The 8,327-nt window shown below is 46.5% G+C and overlaps 1 long non-coding RNA gene across 1 annotated transcript; it reads right to left on the reverse strand.

Annotated features, from left to right (window-relative positions):
- Positions 1-5,037: 5,037 nt before the first annotated feature.
- LOC308348804 lies at positions 5,038-8,285 on the reverse strand. Its single transcript, XR_013967394.1, has 5 exons — positions 7,741-8,285; positions 7,208-7,429; positions 6,074-6,124; positions 5,525-5,599; positions 5,038-5,277 (listed from the first exon to the last, which is right to left on the reverse strand). It is a non-coding gene; the product is annotated as an uncharacterized lncRNA (long non-coding RNA).
- Between the last annotated feature and the right edge of the window lie 42 nt (positions 8,286-8,327).

Consider the following 8,327-nt stretch of genomic DNA (forward strand, 5'->3'; position numbering starts at 1 on the left):
ATCGCATGGTGTGTAACCATTTGAGACTGGCTTCCCTCTCTTGGCATGTGTCTTGGGATTCATCCAAATTATTGCCTGCATCACTGGTTCATCCCTTTTTGCCTGGGACAGGGGAGGCGGGAGATGGTTATAACTTATTGAACACTTAACCCCTGCCAAGTGCTACACTAAGCATTTTGACATATCTCATTTGATCCTCATAGATCCCCAAGAGGAAGGTAATATTATACCCATTTTATAGATGGGAGATCTGGAGCTAAGAGCTGGCTGTACACCTGGAGCCAGGACTAATCCCAGACTCAGAACCATTTATAAAATTGCTCTGTTCCCAGCCAACAAAGAGTGAGGTACAGGGGAGACAGTACTGCCTCCTGGCTCGAATTCTGGAAGATGATCTGTGAATCCCTTCTCTTTCTCCACAGCTTTCCAGAAATGCTTGTGATTCCATTTAACGAAGCTGGTGAGGGAGGGTCTGAAGCAAAAGCTCTTGCAAGACAGTAGAGCACAGAAATTAGGAGCCCAGGATGAAGTTCATATCCCAGCTCTCACTTCCAAGGTGTGTGACCTCAAGTAAGTTGCTAAGCCTCCCTGAGTCTCAGTTGTCCAGTCTTTAAAATGGGATATTGAGGGGCATTTGTGTGGCTCAGTCAGTTAAGTGTCTGCCTTCGGCTCAGGTTGTGATCCCAGAGTCCTGCGATCAGGACCCACATTGGGCTCCCTGCTCAGCGAGGAGTCTGCTTTTCCCTTTCCCTTTGGAGGTCCTCCTGCTTGTGCTCTCCTGCTCTCCCTCTTTCTCTCTTTGCCAAATAAATAAATAAAATCTTTAAAATTAATTAATTTTTTAAAATGGGATAGTGACAAGCAGGGTTGAGGTGTAGATTAAAAGAGATAATAAATAACAGAATATTACACATGGTAAACACACAATGAACACATTTATTCTTCTTACAGTTCCCCAACAGAGAACTTCTCCCATCTCAACATGACAGGAAGATTTGTTTATTCACTAGATAGGAACTGTGTCCTTACTATTTGCTAGGTCTTAGGCTAAATGCTTTGCAGACATGAGATTACTGAACCTTACAATTCTCTGAAGTAGATATTGTTGTGAACCCCACTTCACAGATAGGGAAACTGAGGCTTGTAGAGGCGAAGTTATTTGCCAGATCCCTCAGCTTGGAGGACAAAGAAGTAAAGTGACACCGAAGCATCAAATGTTTTTGGGGGGGGGGCGCGCCTCGGTGGCTCAGTGGGTTAAAGCCTCTGCCTTTGGCTCAGGTCATGATCTCAGGGTCCTGAGATTGAGCCCCTCATCGGGCTCTCTGCTCAGCAGGGAGCCTGATTCCTCCCTCTCTCTCTGCCTGCCTCTCTGTCTACTTGTGATCTCTGTCTGTCAAATAAATAAATAAAATCTTTAAAAAAATGTTTGGTGAGGGGCGCCTGGGTGGCTCAGTGGGTCAAGCCGCTGCCTTCGGCTCAGGTCATGGTCTCAGGGTCCTGGGATCAAGCCCCGCATCGGGCTCCTTGCTCAGCGGGGAGCCTGCTTCTCTCTCTGCCTCTGCCTGCCTCTCTGCCTGCTTGTGCTCTCTGTCTCTCTCTCTGTCAAATAAATAAATAAAATCTTAAAAAAAAAAAAAAAGTTTGGTGGGACTGAAGCTAAGCAGACAAGATGCCACGTTTGAGCATTCAAGACCTATCATTGGCCCTGGGGCTCAGGGAAGCAGCGACAGCAAAAAGCCAAGAAAGGACTAGATTGGGGGTCCCCAGCTGGTGGGCATTTGGGGCCACTTCTGAACTCAGAAGTATCTCACTGACAAGGAAGTCCAACGAAAGCATGGGAACTTTTGATTTAAACTTTTAAGAGCCAGAAATTGAGTCCTTCCTATGTCCACTAGACAGCCTATACGTGACTGACTGCAATTAAGCCAGAGTTACAAAGTCAAGAGCGAGGCTGACAGGGTTCAAGTCCTGGCTCTGCTATGCTTCCCAGCTGTGTTGACCTTAGGCAAGTTGTTTGACCTCTCTGAGACTGTTGCTTCAATTGTCAAATGAGACAAATAATACAAACTGCCTCACAGGGTTGTCAGAAGAATGTTTCATTACAAGTAGAGGACTGCAATTAACACATAGTAAGGGCTTGATAAATATTAGCCCTTGTTTTTATTCCTGATTATTCTGATTATTATCTGATTATTCCTGCAAGGGCAGGTACATAAAAGAGAGAAGTAGATCATGGTAGGACCTGGAAAGCACATGACCTACCAAAAGGGATGGATGTTACTGAGCCACAGTCATTGTTATGAGGCAGGAAAATGGTTCCACTGGGGCCAGACCTTCCCGTTCTCCACTCAAAGCCACACTGGCCTCCTTTCTGCTCTAGACACAGCATCCAGCAGGCATATTCTGCCTCAGGGCCTTTACACTGGCTTGGAATGTCACTGATACTCACACCATTCACTCCCTGATCTATTTCAGCTCTGTGCTCAACTGCTCACCTATACATTTCCAATTCTATTCCTTTTTCCTACTGTACTGAGTTTTCCACATTGTATTTATCATTAAATAACATACTATTATTGTTTTATTGTTCTTCCCTCCACTGGCAAGTTAATCTTCTACACTGGCAGTAATTTTTCCCCCCACTATTGTATTCTCAGCACCTAGAATGGAGTCTGGCACACAGTAGGTACTCAATAAATATTTATGGAACGGGTTGTGTCTTCATGCTACCAGTTCATGAATAATAGTTCAAGGAATCATTTGGTCATTTTTGCTTTATTGAGCACCTACTGTATGCAAGGAATAGCTCTGGAAACTCCAGAGGATGCAGAGAACAGAAAATACTCCTTGTCCTAGCAGAAGGGAGTAAGTTGGGAAGGGAAAAGGAGGGACTTTGGAGTCAAACAGGTCAGAGTTTGTGACCCAATTGTCTCACATAGAACTGGGGAAACCATACCTCTCTGAACCTCACTCCCTCATCTGTGCAGTTGGAATAAGAATCACATTCTCTCCTCATTGGGCTGTCGTGATGAGTACCAAAGTGTGCATGTCAAGTGTCTTAACACAGTCCAGCCACAAGGCAAGCGTGTGATTCATTCTTTCATTTAGCAAATACTGAGTAGCCTCCCACATACCAGGCACTGTGCCACTTGTGGAGGGGCCATAGACAAAGAAGGGAAAGTTGCTACATACATGGAGTCCAGGTTTAATGGGGGTGGGGGAGTGAGGGGGCCACCAACAATAAACAAATATACTATATAAATATACCTACAGTGTGTGCGTGCGTGTCACTTAAGCAGTGATAAATAATATGAAAAAAATACAAGATGAGGGAACAGAAAGAAAAGGGAATATCGTTTTAGATAGTTCCCCTGCAAAGGTGACATTTGAATAAACACACCTGATTGAGCCAAGGGAGGGAACCATGCAAAGATCTGGAGTCTAGGACTGACTGGTCGATCCAAGGAGGGGAAGTAGCAAGTACAAAGATTCTGATGTAGGAGTAATTGTCAAGTGAGGGAGGAAGAGTTTGGTGGCTGAAAGAGAAAGGGGTAGGTCAGAGATTAAGACAGAGGAAATAGGGAAGGCCAGACGCTGGCTTTTACTCTGAGTGAGGTGGGGACATGCTGGAGGGTTTTGAGCATGGTGGCATGATCTTTGTTTTCCAGCATCACTCTAGCTGCATAATAGATCATAGAGGGGAGTGGTAGTAGCAAGACCGGTAATCAGAGCTTGGAGGACAGTTTGGATCAGCAAAGTGGTAGCAACGTTGGAACAAACTTCAGATTTTGAAGGCAGTACCAATGGGATTTGCTGATCGTTTCACGCGTGGAACAAGAGCAAAACGTAAAGGGTAATTCCCAAAATGTTCCACCCGAGCAACTAGACCAAAGGTAACAATACCAAAAGAAATGGCTGTGGGAGAGGCAGCTTTGATGGGGAAGGGGAGAAGTTGTTTTCCAAATTCTCTTCTTAAGATTATTTGAGAGAGCACGAGCGGGGAGGAGGGTCAAACAGGACCCTGAGATTATGACCTGAGCCCAGATGCTTAACCAACTGAGCCAGCGAAGCACCCCTAGTTTTTGAAGTTTCAATTGAATGCATGAAGGGGAACACAAACCTGGAAATGTAGGCGGCCCCCCCACCCCCCCCAGTTTTGAATGCCCTGACAGATTCAGGAAGGTCAGTGGGCTGATGCAGTTAGTGGTATTCATGTCAAGAGCATTATAGTAGAGCTTTGGACTATGGAGCTCTGGATTTATTGCTGGATCAATTACCCCCAAAACTAGTGACATAAAAAACATTTCATCTTATTTTCTGTAGGTCACTAAACCAGGCACAGCTTGAATGGGTCTGGTTTCAGGGTCTCTTGAATGTATGAAGATACCAGTGGGGAAGCTCTGCAGTCCTTGGCAAGGCTTGGTTCCATGCACATGGTTGCCTGGACCCCACCTTGTTACATGGACATTTCCCATTGACAGCTTGCTTCATCAAAGCCAGCCAAGGAATAAAACAGGTATGAATGGAACTAGCAAGAGAACAAATTTGGGAGTCAAATCTCCAGTGACTTACCCTCTTTCATGTTTTCTGTTCATTCGAAGCACTAAGTCCAACACACTCAAGGGGAGGGAGATCACATGTGGAGTCAACAACAAGCTCTAGTTTAGAAGGCACAATATAAATGGCCCAGTGTGAAATCCCATCTTTCCTGGGTGAGACAATCTTAAGACAACATATATTAAAATGGAGGCAGGGGAGAGTGGTAAGAATTAGATGAAACTAGATTGGCCATGTATCTTAGACCAGTCTAGAATTTTCCATGGTTAAATATTCAAAACATGTAAATCAAGTTACTGATCTCACAAATCACTGGACCTGTGCTTTAGTGTACTTAACTGTTTAGAAATACCTGCAGAATGTACAAGTGTGCAATCAGCCCTCCATTTTCCCTCTGCCCCTGGAGTTTGACCCCTGTACACACGATTGTTACTGATTATCCATGGTTCAATGTTTACCTCCATTAACCAAACACAAGAGCATTTTTGTTTGAAGAATTTTATTTTCTCTCTCCAGATAGGAATGATATAAGCTAAAAATTTTTTACCAAGTTTAACCATAATCCTGGATTCTTCAAAATGGGCACAGGCCTCTAGACAGTCCTCAGGTTACACAAAACCTTTGTGAGACAGATTCAACCAGAACTATCGCTCTTTCTCAGGAAAGCACAGGATCAATCTTTTCCAAGACTTGGATTCCAGCTCCATAGTTGAGAAATTCCTTTAAAAAAAATTACAATCAGTATATGTAAAAAGCTACTTGTTTGGGATATGGGTGACCTCTAGGACCCAGTAGTACCAATACATCCTACTCTTGTCTTAATGTTCCCCTCCTGTTTTACACACCACTTGAGAAGTGGGTTCCCAGGTTACTCCCCAGCAAGCAAACTCAGTACCTCTATGGGGGAACATTTAATCACCTTTAAAGGGGGCTGATACTTAGATAATGCCATTTGCAGAAACCTCACCTGCTATAGGTCAGAATGAAGCAAGCTCATCAGGCTGCATCTATGTACTGTCCTGTGGCTCACAGGGCTCCTAACCTGTAGAAAGTTAGCAGGTAAACAAGGTAAGGAACCTGATTCCTGGTGGGGAGAAAACCAACCAAGCCCAAACACCACTTAAAAACACTTAAAAACACACACACACACACACACGGCAGAAGTTAGTGGTAAGCAGAAAACAGAGAAGTTATCTCTGGGGCCATGGCATCAGACAAAACACTGGCTAAAGGTTCAGTTAGATCAACATGGTCGATCTGATGGGGAAAAAAGTCATGTCATCAGTTGCAATGGCCAAATTTGAGTTAGAGCAGAACACAAAGGGCACAGACAGTCCCATATTTAAAATAGGATGCTGCCTGGCTGGCTCCGAAGAGCATGCGATTCTTGATCTTGGGGACAGGAATTCGAGCTTCACGCTGGCTGTAGAGATTACTTAAATAAACTTCAAAATAGGAGTTATTATCTCTCCTGTTTTCCAGATCCTGTCTATTCAGCCACGTGGACATCACTTACCAACATCTCATTCCTGGTCTACCCGAAGTCTGCTTTCCGCCAACTGTAACTCTAAGATGAACAAACAAACATGAGCTCCCATCAGCTAGATGCTCGAGGGAAGTGAGGGACAAAGGAGCTGCTCAAGTTGGCATATCAGACAGAAACTGGCTTAGGAAAGTTAGATCAACATGGTCGATCTGTTGGGGAAAAAAGTTCAGTCATCATATATGCCAGCAGGAAAAGCTCCTGTTCCCAGATTTACATTTTAATGCAAAATGCCATCACCAAAAACCCGACTTACAGAACACTCTGATACCAGTTTTATGATAAATCTGTCCCCCACTAAGTCCTGCCCTTAAGGTGCCATTCCTGGACTCAAGCAAATTAAAATGGTACACAGCTGAGAATTGGTGGTTGGGTCAACCAAAACCATAAATTTAGCTTTCCCTTAAAAAAATCCTTAAATGGGTTGCCTGGATTCCTGGGTCGGTAGATCATGTGACTCTTGATCTCCACGTTGTGAGTTTGAGCCCCAGATTGGGTATAGTGTACTTAAAAAAAATTTTTTTTAATTAAAATATTCTCCTTTGTAGAGGCCACTTTTAAGCAGAGGCTGGAGCAAGGGAAACCGGAATGAAGTTAACTGGGCCCATAGTGACCACCTGGCTGAACGCAAATAAGCCCTTTAGGTGACCCACCTCAAAATACCTGTAAGCCCTAGATGACGGATGGGCTACTTAAATCTGAGCACAGATACCAAAAAAGGAAAATTCCATCCGTTCCCATCCCTTCTCACCTTCCCCCTTCACTACAGCCCCCAACTACGGCCTCCTGGCAGTTTAGCCAAAGAACATCTCTTGTTCTGCCTCTAGTAAATTCTTTCATCCCCCTGCCCCCGCCGCCAGCCTCTGCTTGGAAACGTAAGTATGCTCAAGAAAACGGTTTATCAAAAAAAGACCTCGCATGGGAAGAAATGAGATCCAAAAATGTGCTTTCAGGAGCATTCAAGAGACATTTAAAGAATTAATATCTATTCACTTTAAAAAGATTTTCCCACCTTGGGGAATTCTTTTTCCTAAATCTGTTTTCACCGAAGTCTAACAGATACGTTAGAACCGTGATAAAATGAAGTGTCCTGCGCACCTTACTTACAAGTAAAATTAGCGACGGTTGAATCTCCATTTTTTCCCCCAAGTTTGCCTAGCACACGAAGAGGCTCCCAGACCACGCGTTTCCTACGACAGGCCAGAATACAAATGCTTACGCCGGAGATCAGGAGACGAAAGGCTGTAGAGCTCTACGGGGGGCTCTCTTGAAAGCCCAGCAGCGACCCCCTCCTCTGGGATCCATTCTGTACCCTCTGGTCGCGCCGACCTGCGAACCAACAAAGAAAGGGCATCGATCGCCATCTTCTCACGGTTGGGATCGGAACATGGCGGGGCCTCCTGAGGCCGGTGTGATCAGAACTAACTGGCAAATGTTCAAAGACATCAGCATTGTCGATCTGACGGGGAAAAAAGCGAAGTCATCATTTACACCGGCCAAGGACCAGGTCCGCACGCAGGCGCGGATTTTTCCAGTTTTAATTGGTTTCCCCGACGCCCATTTAAGGTCAGAGCAGGGGGAGCCAGAGGAAAAAGGAGGAACAGAGATCTTGAGAGGAAAACAGCAGTATCTCCACTCACCACAAACAGCAGCAAACGCGGGCTGCCGGGCCCGCACCACAGCGGATGAAGCGCAGGCGAGAAAATACGAAAGCGAAGGGGCCGAAAACGCAAAAGAAAGAGCGAGCCCCAGACTTCTCTTATATAACGAGGGGAAGCTCTCGCGCCCGCGCACTGCACTCGAAGCGCTTCCCCTTCCGTCCCGCGGCACGCGGGGCTCTCTGGGAAATGTAGTTTCCGAGCCGCCCGGCCCCCGGCGATCTAATGGTTGTCAAGGCCGCTCTAGCCCCGCCCCCTTCGCCGTACACTCGGGGACACCGGGGCTCTTCGGCCTCGCCGCCATGTCGCGCTTCGCACGCACTAAGCCGCCCGCCGGGTTCCCCCTTCTTCGGGGCGGGCTGACGCCTGCGACGGCCTTGGGCACTGTTAACCCTCCCCCCGCAATTCCCTCCCCTCAGGCGCGTCCACCCGAGCCCGCCGGTCCCGCCGCCGGGGGGAGCTGAGGCGACGCCAGCCGGTCCGTCAGCCTCGCGGGCAGTGCCACAGGGCCCGGCCCCCTCGCTAGCAGCCCCGAGGTCCCCTCCTCCTCCCCCACCCTCTTCTTCTCC

The sequence above is a fragment of the Martes martes genome (assembly GCF_963455335.1).
Source record: "Martes martes genome assembly, chromosome: 9".
In the NCBI taxonomy this organism is placed as follows: domain Eukaryota; kingdom Metazoa; phylum Chordata; class Mammalia; order Carnivora; family Mustelidae; genus Martes; species Martes martes.